We start from the raw sequence: 13882 nt of genomic DNA, 5'->3' as shown, positions 1-13882 counted from the left end.
TTCATCTCCCCTCTCCTCAGCTTCAAGGGCACAACCTCAACACAAATGATAAAGTCAAAACATGCAGCAGATTAAGCCTCAGGCCCCTCCCCTGCTTGAGACAACTGCATCCGATTTAATTCTCTGGATGCACCTTACCAAGCCATTTCACTTCTCCCAGCCTCAGTTCTCCCATCTGTATAAGGGGGATATTACCACCCCCCTTGGTAAACTTCAAGATCCCCTGATCAGAAGTGCCATATAAATACACATGATTATTTATAGAAATTGCAAGCTTTGCTCAGCAACCACTAGATGGTACTATAAAAGGCTTTGGAAAGCAACAACTAAAGACTAGTGAATCAGGGAAAGGCAAAATGCCAAGTGTGCTGCACCTGCCACACTCCATATATCATAGCCAGATTATCCAGAAAAGCAGAAGAGTTTATTATTCTGTTGAAGAGCCATCAATACTAAATCAGTCATTGCAATTATATTAATCATGTTTTAAAGTAAGTATCTTTTACACAGCAGTATGCCACTCTGTGATGTATTACAAGTCTTCCCATCAAAACAAGACTCAGCGCATGCTCCAACCATTCAGATCCTCTCTAAGGAGAAGACTTCTGTGAAGACAGTTTAGAAGCTGTATTTAAAACCTGAGATGGGCATTTAAGGGGATACTGACATTAGAAATATTGGTTTGTTTTTATAGTTATTACTTCAGTTATTAACTCCTTAGATTGTTAAAACAAATAATTGATTCAAATCTAATATTTATTTTTCCATCAATTTATGTAGCTGCTTTACTTTCTACATTTCGACCAGTTTGGAAGATAACAGATAGTCAGTTTCCCTTTTGTTTATAGACAATTTCACTCCATTTCACTTTCAGATTCTCAAGTGTTAGCACAACCTTTGGGTTGGGGTTAGGGCATTCTCTACATAAAAAAAATATTTCAATACAATTCATAATTTATATTGAGGGAACATTTATAAGTAGTTATAAAGAAATAATATACATTATATGCATGTTACAGACATGAGAAGGTGGTGTAATTTTTGGTTGAATTTTAAAACCCCTTGAGCAGGTGTTACAGATGGTTAAAACAAACCTTTGGATTCTATAACAACTGATAAATGATTATCAGTGTTAATAAATTATTAATTATCCCTATGGATGTATACTTTATTATTCACAGTGCGTGTATGTATTTTTTATATATGTGGCTTTGTACAGATATTTAACAAGATCTATATTTTAGACCTAACCTACTTAAGGTGTTCTTCCATCACTCAGCAACCAAATTTTGAGGTAACCTCTTAATTTAAAAAACTAGGTGCTTATATGGCCTCTAATCAGTGTAGCACCTGAATGCCTCAAACATTATTTTATCTTCAAAACATTTTTATGTGACAGTGTTATCCCCCATTTTATATATGGGGAACCTAAGGCACAGAGAGATAAAGTGACTTACCCTCCATCACACAGGAAGTCTGCAGAGCAGCAGCCGCTGAACCCCCATCTCCCAGTCCAGTGCCTTAATCACAAGCCCATCCTTCCCTGCCTCTCTGTATTCTAGAACTCATGCACTGTTTAAAAAAAATATCCAGTTTGATTTTCACGTGGCCACTGAATTGAAAAAAAAACAACAACAAAAAAAACACATACAGTTACTTTGGTTACCTTTAACTCCCCTTTTGCAAGTTGAGCTCAATACAAAGGACACATGACTTCTGTTTTCAATGTCACTTACAAGACTGGCCTGAAACCTAGTTGTCTTCCTGGCACCTCATTCTGCAGCCTTATTCATGCGAGCAAAGGCGCAAGACCCATACCTTTAACGAAAGGCCAATGAACAGCTAAATCTCTTCTTCACAGTCTTTGAGGACCTGTCAGACAGCAGCAACTTTGCAATGCAAAGAAGTCAGTGCTACTGCTAACGTATGGCAGGGAGAGCAAGCATTGTAGCAGCAGGGCGCCCACCTTTGCTTTTCATGTCAGTTCCATTACAGCTGAGTCTAGAATTCAATAACCAGTTAAGACAGACAACAGTGTGGACTGCCAAACTGCAGGAGAAAAGTGAACATGTAGAGAAGGTGCATGGCTGGCAAGGAAAAGGGATTTGAAACAAATCATTTGCTTTTGCTCCTAACCAGCAAAACCTGCTTGGGCTATAAATAAATAAGAACTGCAGGAAGAATACACACACACACACTTACTTACAGCCTAACAATTTGTGTAATGTGATGCTAGCCCTAACCTGAACTGGCTAAACTTAACAAACTTCAGTAGACTAAAGTGAGATAGTAAGCAATCACCCAAAAGGTATAGTAGTAAGATGCAATTCCTCATCCCTCAGCTATATTCCTATACGAGGTAAACTACACGTCAAACCTGTAATTAAAATAGGAGTCACAGTATCAGGACATGGTAACATTCTCAAGTTATTATTTAAAATAATGTAGCATCATAGGGTGTAAATGGCCTTTGAAACAGTGAACAAAGACACAGGCCCTACCTGAAAGATCTTACAATCTAGGTTAGGACTTGAATAAGGACACCAAGGAAGGGTTCTTCCCATTCAATACAACTGACCATTTACTGCAGACATAGAAAACATTTTTTATTTGTAGCCTCAATTTTTCTTTCCCTTTTAATAGTGAAATACACTCACATTTCAAATGCTCTTACCCTGTTATGCTGCTTCTGTGTTCCTTACATTACTCTGTTATCTGAATGTGAATCCTTCCCATGGCAATACATTTTGTTTAGGGCATAAATGCCGCTCCACTATCCCTGTCTATCCTGGACCACTCTTTGCAGTCCCATAAGTTTCTCCTCTCTAAGTACTGTTTGATGGAGGGATTCTTTTGATCATCCCCCTTTTGCGTGTTCCTCCAGCTACCCAATGGCTTGCCTGCCATGGCACATACTGTGGCTTCATTCTTAAACACACATCCCAGATAGTTCCATCTTCTTTTCTCGATAACTTTAGAGATAAGGAGTTGTTGAACACTGATGAATCTTAGCATTTATTAAAAATTCATTCCATTGAATATCTAGTATTTTCTGAGGCATTTGCTTTCAAAGACATTTAGATGTCCATCTGTACCTTTAGTGGATTTCCAGCTTTCACATCTATAGATTATGGTAGAAATAACATTGAGTTGAAGGTATGTAGTTTGGTCTTTGCATTGTAGATTTCTGATGATCAATCTTGTTTAAGCTGCCACTTTGCCAATTCTTGAAATTATTTCCTTCTGAATATCCCATTGGCTTGCATGTTGCTGCCAAAGTATGTGAATTGACTCAGCTCTGTATGCCTTCTTACATAAAGCTTGAGTTGGGAGTGCTGGAGTTTTCATTAGATTAGTTTTTTTCATAACTAATTATTCACCCTGTCTTTATTTTTTTAAACAATGGTGGATAGTCTTTTGGTCTTGGCTTGCACGTTTGTTGAGCTGTTGCTTAGAAGATCTACATCAACAAAATCTACATCTTGTTGAGTACTGTTAAGCCAGACAATACCTGTTTTGTATCCATCTACACTTTTCTCTCATAATACATTAATAGCAATATCAAACAGGAGACGTGACAATGCATCCTTGTTTGATACTACACCTCTACCCCAATATAATGCTGTCCTCCGGAGCCAAAAAAAATCTTATCCTGTTATAGATGAAACTGCATTATATCAAACTTGCTTTGATCCGCCCGAGTGTGCAGCCCCACCCCCCCGGAGCACTGCTTTATATCCGAATTCGTGTTATATCGGGTCGCGTTATATTGAGGTAGAGGTGTACTATCTGTGTTAAACCATTCACTCAAATGTGCATTTATTTTAACAGAGCAATTTACACATTAATATAGAGCCTTGATTATGTTAATTATTTTGTTGGCATACTATAGCACTTCAAGAAACCACATTATTCTATCTAGTAAGTCATCTGCCTCCTAAATTGGAATATTTGGACATTACCAGGACAAACTAGTCAATCTTACATTTAGTAAAAACTTACTGAACTAATCTCATATCTGTTAATGTTTTGTAAGCTGCATCTTTAATAAGATAAGATGTTTGCTGAAAATTGTACTCTCAGGCGACAGCTGAGAGAAAAAAAACTTTTCATTAAGACAAAGGGAGTGTTCACATTAAGGAACGGTTTGAACACCAGCATAATAATCCAACAGCATATATACTTTTCCACGCCTATAGAAATCCTTTAACTGAAGAGCATTAACAGATTAAGTCTCACAAACACCCCTCTGACGTAAATAAGAATTATCCCCACTGTATACAGCTGGTAAAAACTTCTTTGAAGGGCAAAAGCAGACATCCTTACCTTCTGTATTTTCAATAATCTCTGTTTGGTTTGACAGGAATAGCTGTACCTATAGAATTAATATTGCAGCACAAGAGAATAAAAAAACTGCACATATTTTTGGGAAGCGTTGCTGACCTGCTTCTCCAAGTGCTGCTATCACAAAACTGGACATTTTATACGAAGACCATCATTGGGACAGAGAGTAGTTCAGTTACAAAAGGAGACTGGAGGCCAGGACCAGTGACTTTTGCTACATGGCTTTGGACAAATCATTGCTTTGTGCATTAGTTTATTCATGAGTCAATGGGGATAATATTATTTACCTACATCACAGTAATGCAATAAGACATAATTAATGTTTGTGAAGTGCCTCAGGATTGTTGTGTGCAAGATGTGGGAGGGCTAAGTATTATTAATTATGGTATTTCCTGCAGTTGTAAGTGGCATAGCCAGTCTGGTGACACTTGAACTTCCTGAAGTGAAGTCACCCCCAGTTTCAGGAAGAAGCCTATATATAGCACCAACAAGTGAAAAAGCTCTCAAACTAGACTGACTGATAGTGACATTGGGAGAACAGTCTCAAAGCAAAAAGCCTGGACTAGGCAGGTAGATATATTGTGAGGCCGATATCATGGGCTATGAGTCATGCTCCACCAAGTGTAGAACCCAAAGGCAAGTAAGACGCTGCAGAGAGATGAGAACAAAGTTGCCAGACTCACTCATCCCACGATGAAAAAGGGCAGGGACTGAGGGGGTGCAATAGTAAGCATGACCTAGGACCAGGACATCAGATGTCTTCAGACCCAGATGCCATATCTAGCAGTTCACCAGGGAAACTTCTCCCCACCCCAGGAGAGCAGACTGCAGTTTTAATTCCACTAGCGAGACAGAGGGTGCCAGACCCTCAACTGGTGAAAAAGTCATTGTAGCGCCACTGACGTCAATGGAGACATGTGGATTTACACCAGCTGAGCCTCTGGCCCAAAGAGGTCAAAAGGCCTTATGAATGCAAGAAAGCCAGAAGAATCTCATCTTTGTGCTCCAGTTTCTTCAAACTTGAGCAAGAGAGGATTTTGGAAGGAAGAGGTAACTTTCACCCTGAGCCTTTGGATTGTGGGATCTTTTGTGATTGTGTCTTGGAAAAAAAGGGAAATCTGAAGGGACAAATCTGCAGGCCTCCAATGTGAGGAAGAAAATAATTTAAAGGACATCTTGATTCTGCTTTTGAGCAATGGGTGAGCCCATAACCCTAGCCATAACCTCATTGGCCTAGATAAAGCCTACAGAGCCTCACTGCTGACAGCTAATGGAAATCTTGCTTAAACTCAAGTAATCAAGGCCTGGTATTCATCTTCTAGGCCACATGGGTGGTTTACATGGTGACTGATGTCCAATGCAGCCATCTCTTCACTGCAGATGGGTTTTCTACCACTTCCTTTGTGACCGGAAAAGCGTCGATGAGTATGATGGAAAGCAGTGCCCAGTGCAATAGAAAGGGAGGAGTGGCTTTTTCCTCTTCCCCAACTCTTGTTGAGAACCAGAAGAGGGTTATGGAATAGCCTCCACTTTCCAAAATGCTTGCCAGGATCTTCATCCGTGTGACAAGTGAACTTAATTAAATACTTTTAGTACCATGTACTCAGTTATTCAGTGAGACGCAACACATTTGAGAGAATGTAGGTTTACAGATAGTGATGCTGCCTTTGTCAACAAGAGACCCACCATCTGAGTTCCGTCCCCCTTATTCCCACCACACACAAACACTAGAAACTCCATGACACAAAACTGTAGACTCAAAGTATCCAAGAGGCAATTCAACTACACATCTAGTTCTGCCACTGCTACTCAGATTTTGACACCCTGTAGTTGAAGTCTAGCCCTTGGAAGTGAGCCCTAACAAACCAAAAATAGTACAGAATTACACTCTAGTGTCCAAGGCATCTTCCCTGAGGAAGAGAAGTGAAACACTACCTTTATTTCCTGCCTGGTGTCCCCAGAGCTTAACCTGGTCTTCCCAGCTACTTAGAGGTCTGCTTTATTGGTCTGTCTGTTGGGACAGGAATGCTTTAGCTAATCCAATGGGAATGGAAAAGGAGCCTCCTCTGCACTTACTTCCAAATATCTTGGTTGCTAAACACTTATATTATGGAAGTCGGAGATCATGGCCCTGCTAATCCCACTAAAACCCTATGCCAAGTAAATAGGGGTCTTCTGTTATGCATGGGAAATTAAGATGCCCCTTATAAGTGGACTCCTCTTTCAGATAATTAGTTCCTTGGTATCTACTGTTTGCAGGGTGTCTAGTACAGTCAGGATGCAACCTGTTTGAGGCCTCTAGGCATAACTGCAACATAAATGTTAAATACAATAATCATGAAAATGCACTGGCAGAAAGTTACCATTTGGAGAAACTGCCAGGTGACTGAAGAGTGCAATAGTAGGAGACTAGTGATATTACCACCACCACCACTCCCCATTTACCTACTCTCCACTGGATGCGAACACTAAATATGCTTTCTGTACTTGAGGACAAAGGGCAAACACACAAACATAAGTGCTAGATTTTTGGTTTTAGCTCTAATCTGCTTTTCTAACCTCCGTCCTGCAATACCATCTTTTAATCTAGAACATTTGAAATCCTTTGTGGCTCCAAACAAACATAAATGCAACAGTTTCAATCCCATACTGTATTATGGATGCACAGTTTGGTTCACAGCTTCTCCTAAAATCTCAAACCCCTGTGTCTTGCTGGATCAAAAACTGAAGCTTGTGCAGAGCACCACACGGCAGGGGAGCCCTAGCTCTGATGCCCCAGGACCCCCATCAAGACACTTTGGAGTGTGGGGGAAATCTGCTCCACACCTCAACAGGGTGATATCTGTGGCAGGGACTGTGCCATTGATCCCAGTTACCTGAGGGTGTTGGTTTTAGGAGATGCTGTGCAGCAAGCCATAGAGAACTACCTCCCCAGTGCACAAAACTGCGTGTGTGGAGATGACAGTCCCCTCTCCCCATGCTGTTCCTCCTGCCTCATGATTTCTCCTTTGCACCACAAACAAGGCAGTGATTTCATCTCCTCCAAAGCAGACAGAACTGCTGCCCCCAGCCTGAGCTGGGAAAGGTCCAGTTTCCAGGGGCCCACTGGCAGTGTTAATAAATAGACCCAGTCACATGGCATTTAGAGCTGGACAGCAGCTCACCCTCTTGGCTGTCCTGGCAGCCATGCAGGGTGGATAGCCCTAGTCTAGAACCCTCCTAAGAGGAGCTACCATCTCTGCCTCTGGAATCACGTCCCTTACTTCCCCCTGCCAAAAAAAAGAATAAAAAAAATAAATAAATAAAAATCATTTCTCCATTTCAGGCTTAGCTTGAATGAGCTTCAGGATTTCTGATTCCCCAGCCTTATGCTATGCATTCAATTGGTACAGCCATCAGCTTAATTCAGAACTACTCTCCCCGCCTAAGTACTTATATCAACCTATCATCAGTATCTGACCTCCACATATACACAACAGCAACTCCTGTAACTGATTCAGATTCAGACACGTGGATTTTCCTAAAATTAAATCATCAGAAGAAAGAAAAGGCAAAGACACCGCCACCCTAACAGCGTTTTAAACAGGCAAGCTAATTTGTGCACTTTCTGCCCCTTTCAAGCTCTTATGCCTGTTATCTTCACACTCCCATATCACTCCAGGGGCCCCTGCTTTGCAGAGCATGGATTGCCTGACATCAACCCCCCCAGCGAAGTGTAGCAGGCAGAAGGTGTTTGATAGGAGCACTTGTGAGAGGGTGGCTCAGAATGGGGAAGGTGCAGTTTCCAAATCTGGGATCCCTTGAGAAAGAAGGATGTAGAGGGCTACCTCTCCTCCAAATTACAAAGAGGGGATGAATTCTGAACGGATACAAGACGTCTCCCTTCTCCACCCCCCTCCCCCCCAAAAATCAGTGCAATACGCTCCTACAGAGATGCTTTTACCTGGAGCCCCTCATTCCAGGGGACAAACAGCATCTGATTAAAGTGAAGGGAGAGAACCCAATGCTACATTTTCCAGTTGCAGCAGCTAGGTCTGTCACGACCCACCCTCCCTGCCCCCGCCTAAGGTGCCTCGGCCTCTGGGCACAGATCTAGCCTTGGGCAGAGGGCGCTCCTTGCCCCGACATCCCCCCCAATGCACACCGTCCGAGGAGCCCATATTTTTGTTGCCCAGGTTTCTGTGGTTAGGTGACAGATTTTCAGAGCGTCCGCAGCAGTTCGCTGTCCCAGTGCCCCCGCGCCGCTTCTGTCCCCTCCCCCAGCCTTCCTACTCCCCCCTTTCTCTGACGCAGAACCCTGATGCGCTCCCCCCAGCGCCCCCAGGCACTTACCAGCCCCACCGCAGCACCTCTGAGCGTCCCCAGTGCAGACGGAGCGGGGCGGCTGGAGCGGACCAGGAGCCTCCTCTCCAGGCAGCTCCCGCCCCCTTATAGCTGCTCAGCCGAACCTGCTAGCTCTGACTGCTATCTGGCTGTGCCTATGCTCACCAACTAGCACATAGCAACATCCAGACGATTGGTTGGGGCCAAGCCCAACCCTTTTTTGAAAGACCAATCAAGCAGCAGGGACAGGCCAGTCTCCCCGCCCCCGCACCGTCCTGGAGTAGTAGGTTGCAGGGAGCAGACAACAGCTGGAGAGCAGACAGCCAATGGGAAAGACGCTGGCCCTGCAAGCATGAGATCTGGGAGGGAGGATAACAAACAGCTGCGTTTTTTCTTAAAGCTATAGGGCTGCAGGAGCAGCAGCATCATTTGGCAAGGGGCAGCTGCTTGCACGGTGCATCACAGCATTTCCTGAGACAAGGAAATATTGCACTGCCCCTCTTCCTCCCAACCAAAGCTATAGGACTAGGGACTGGAAAGGATCTCCCAGCAGGTTTAGAAGAGCAGCCTGCCCTGCTCAGCATCGGAGTTCCTTGGGGACATTGTTAAGGTAGGCAGGCCCATGAGAAGAAAAACAAAACATAAGGGACAGAGCGAGGGACCTCTGTGGTAGAGATGCCATGAAGAACCTGCTACGGACTAAGTTTCATACTGTGTAATCATGTCTATTTGGCACTATGGTCTAATTCTTGAGTGGGTGGTAGATTGATGCCAAGGCTGTATTGAGCAAATCTCTTTTCATCTAGGATTATGCCACCCTGCAAACTGGAAGATTCAGCGCATCACCATCAGGCTGTTCTCTAAAGCATATGCATCAGGTTTTTATCCAAAGTAGTTTTAATAACCATCCTTTGCACTGCTATTGCACCTTCCTTCAGAGAGTCTCAAAAGACCCTTTACCGGTAATACTACAACAGCAACAACAACAACAATTTGCAGTTTGTGGATGAAAAGTGCCATATAAATTCTAAGCACTTTCCAAAGATGGCTAAACATAATTATCCCTATTACATAGATGGGGTAACAGAAGCATTGAGAATGTAAGTCACACAGCAAATGTATTGCCGAGCCAGGAAGTGAGGTTCCAATACCTAAATTTTAGCCATATAGTCATACTCTCCTAACCCAAGGGATAAGGCATCCAGCAATTCCCTGGGAGAAAATATTCCACCTGCCAATCTCCCTTGTGGTTAGAAAGTTTCCTCCAACTTTTCAACCTAAATAGGAAAAACATGGGTAGCAGTTCCACTGCAAAATGATGCTAGTCACTGAATTTTTAAATGTGTTATTTTAATTTATATTAAAAAGTCCACGTATGCCTGAATTTATATTAAAATCTCTCTTGACCTCCAATGTGAAGCTTGCTTGCATTTTTGGGACATCTTTACTCTAGTGCTTCTCTTTCCAAGCTGGAGAAGCAAGTCCCTTGTCCTGGGTGCCTGGTCTCACCAAAGATTTTAGGAGATTTATTTTTTGAAAGTACTAAAGGTTGGGAAAGTTAAGGGGTGACACTTTCCAGTGTATTATTACATGAAAGGCTGATAACTGCAGAGTACCTTAGTAACTACATTGTCTATTGTTCATCATCTCCATAATATTTTGGCGACAACAATAATTGGTAACACTGACCAGGGATTAAATATGTTGTGTATATGCAGATGAAGACAGTGTAGGTACACAGTATATACACACCAATGCTGACCAGGATGTGGCATTCAGTGTTTTCCCTTGAATTTCAATGGGATTTGGGCACCTAACTCTCTCAGGCGCCTTTGAAAAAATCTATCCCAAAAAAATTATGGCCAGGATTTCAATAGGGATTTTGTCTGCCACAATTTTTGACTGCTGAACTTGAAACAATTTAAAGGTTTCTGATTTTCTAGAAAGCAGAAAATCAACACTTTCTGAAAATCAGGCCCCTTTAAAATCCCTCAATTTGGATCTCCCAGAATTGAGGCACCCAAAATCACTGATCCCTTTTGAAAATTTAGGGCTCTGCAAAGGATTTACAGTCAAACCCTGAAGAATTACTACAATGGATAGTTATAAAGTCACTTTCTAGTATACAATATTCAGTTTTTAAATACTGAAGCAATTAGTCAACATCAGTAATAATGATCTTACATTTATAGAAGTACTTTACACCAAGTTCAGTTTAACCTTCACCTCTGAGGTTAAATGAAGCAGCTGCCTAAATAGATACAAAGCAACACAACAACATAATTTAAGGCAGGAAGTGAAAGGAACATTTAAAATTACAAAGGGAATTTGGGTAGACAATATATTTATCTGAAGTTTGTCAAGGACACCAGTTAACAACTCAACTTCTATGAAAAGTGCCATTGGATTGTAAATTACCATCTACAGTCAGGATTTTGGGTTTACATTTAATCTGAAAGACAAATCTCCAGTAGCACATTGCTCCTACTTACCACCAACCATTTCCTGAAGGTGTTCCTTGGCAATCTTGCTCCCAAGCACTGAACAGGCCCAATCTGACTTTGCTTGAGATCTTGCAAGATCACAGCACAAGATGGCATGTCCCTGAGGGAGAGGGGGAGAGGTCCGTTTTTTTTTTTTTTTTTAATAGAAATCCACAAGTGTCTAAACCAGAAAAAAGTGCCAGGGCAAAAATTAAATAAAATCCATGCAAAGCACTGTTATGAGTTAAAAAGGTAGGACCTATCTATAACTTAAAAACAAGTTGTGTCATCAGAATAATGCTCCCTGCACCACATATTTTTCATGCAACTTCCGTTAAAGAAAGCTTATGGATAGGACACTTTTGGAATGCCGATAGAAGATACAGCACTGGATACAACAATGACAGTGTAGTATGAGCCCTTCTCTTATACAGCAAATGGATCAAGTTACTAAGTAGATGTATTAAATTGGAATGTATTTTTTTTTAGGTTTAATTTAGTGCTTATCATTTTACAGATATATTCTGTACTATTGTCTTAAAGACAGTTCATAAAAATATTTCAGGTGATTCCATGGCTTGGACTCCAAGTAGCATTGAAGCAACCATCTGATATTAGCCTTGACATATATGATCCTTTATTCCATGCATTAGCTCCACAGAGGATAATACAGGTTAAACAACAGAAACCATGAAGGAAATAACTAAGTTAGTTTGCATACTGTACTCCCCTTGGTTAGAGTTAGTAAAGTTACCTTGGGTTCTTCTCAGACAGCTGCGTTTCACAACAGTGAAATATTAACACACACACCCCAGCACCACTGTGAAAGAGGGTTATTATGCTAGCTAACAGAGAGATTCTGTAACATGAATTTCTCAAGAAGGCATTTCTCTAGGTTGTGGCTATTGCTACAAAGTATGATTTAAATATCCTGTTTGTTAAACAAATAAATTAATAAAAAGACTCAAATCTTACACTTGTTAGCAGTGACTTATTCTGACACACTTGCAACAAAACAGCATATTGCAGATTAAAAGGGATATAGTCATGTTCGGTCCTAAGGCAGGCCTGTGGCTGGTCTGCCATGAGTGTGACTCTCTTTGGGGAAAAGCTGACTTCAACAAAAAAAAGAAGTAGTAACTTCTGACATCTTAAAATTCAGCAGCAAGAGAAAAAAACAAAAATATTTGACTTTCAGTGCAATTTACTGTAAACAGATTAGTGTTAAGTGCACCACAAGTGACAACAGAGCTAGCCAGTGCTAATGTGCAGGAAGTAGTAAGAGCATCTGTCTGAATTTTAAATCACCAATGTCTCCTAAATGAGTAACTACAAAACATTCAGAGTTGAAATTGCCAAAGAGAATTTAAACTGACACATCATTAAAAGAGGCTAGTTTGTAACAGAGGCCATTATATTAGATTTATTTATTTATTTAAGGTGTCAGCGAGTTACACACCAGAATTGATGGAGTCTGCGCCTCAGAAAATATGTTTGTCAGTAGGGCAAAAAGAATAAGCAAGGTGTATCTTGAGAAGCTCAGTGTTGTAATAAAGGTGGGGCTGGAATAGTGTTTAATATGAATTACACTGGTGTGAATCCAGAACAGTGCCATTAAAATCAATTAGCAGAGGGGTAGCCGTGTTAGTCTGGATCTTTAAAAGCAGCAAAGAATCCTGTGGCACCTTATAGACTAACAGACATTTTGGAGCATGAGCTTTCGTGGGTGTCATGCATCTGCTGAAGTGGGTATTCAGCCACGAAAGCTCATGCTCCAAAACGTGTTAGTCTATAAGGTGCCACAGGATTCTTTGCTGCTATAAAAATAAATGGGTTTAATGCACAGAGTTTAAAGTAAAGGAAGAGCTGGTTCCCATATATTCAAAACACAAAATTCTCTGGGTGACCTGCCGCCAGCTGTGATTATTAAAACTGAAAAATTTGTCAAATGTAATTTCATTTTTATCATTAATGCTGTTCTACTTTTGGAATTTCACCCATCTTGGACAATGAAAATCGACCAGTCAGGTTCATTTTGTTTTAGTCACTTTCAGATTCTGGGTCTGTGCTACAAAGTTTGGGTTGCAAATCAGGCAAAACAACAATTTTTACTTATTATTTTTAAATGTCATGAATACATTCTCACTGATAGGTTGTGGAAAAATTATGTTCTTTAAAGAAAACCAGAATTTTGGGTCTGACCTACCTGACAGTGTCTCTTTCAGTTTGAGACAGCCTAACAATACTTAATGGCCCATTATTTGCAGATTCTCTCTTAGGAGCCTGAAAATGTGGCAAACATTTTTTCTTTTCCTCTCTATTCTGAGTGGATCTGAAACTGATATAGCCAGTGCAGACTAAAAAGCTTTCCTTGTTGACAAAGCATCACTTACTGATGTCAGGAAAGGAGATTCTGAGGATAATCTTTCCCACTTCACTGTTGCTGCAGAGACAGAAGGGAAAAGGAAACTATTGTGGGAAACCTTATTGTTTCTGAATTCCTTAATGATGCATTAGAATTAAGAGCAGGACTTTGCCTAGAGAACTGCTTAACATCACAGTTTCTCAGGACTCCTGGATTGTATTTGTAACTGATTTGTAATGTGACAATGGAGGCAAATCATTTAACTGGCCTTTGCCTCAATTTTCTCATCTGGAAAAAGTGTGGATGATAATACTATCTTTCTCAGAGGCACTGTAAGGCGCAACCTTTTTAAAATCACATTAAGATA

General features: G+C 41.1%; 1 long non-coding RNA gene across 1 annotated transcript; it reads right to left on the bottom strand.

The window, feature by feature from the left end:
- Positions 1-364: 364 nt before the first annotated feature.
- On the bottom strand, positions 365-8800 carry LOC115636474. Its single transcript, XR_003996961.1, has 3 exons — positions 8677-8800; positions 1458-1612; positions 365-605 (listed from the first exon to the last, which is right to left on the bottom strand). It is a non-coding gene; the product is annotated as an uncharacterized LOC115636474 (long non-coding RNA).
- Positions 8801-13882: the final 5082 nt, after the last annotated feature.

Source organism: Gopherus evgoodei, chromosome 17 (assembly GCF_007399415.2).
Source record: "Gopherus evgoodei ecotype Sinaloan lineage chromosome 17, rGopEvg1_v1.p, whole genome shotgun sequence".
Lineage (NCBI taxonomy): Eukaryota > Metazoa > Chordata > Testudines > Testudinidae > Gopherus > Gopherus evgoodei.
Note: the sequence above shows the minus strand (reverse complement) of the source record. Positions and strands in the feature narration are given on the sequence as shown.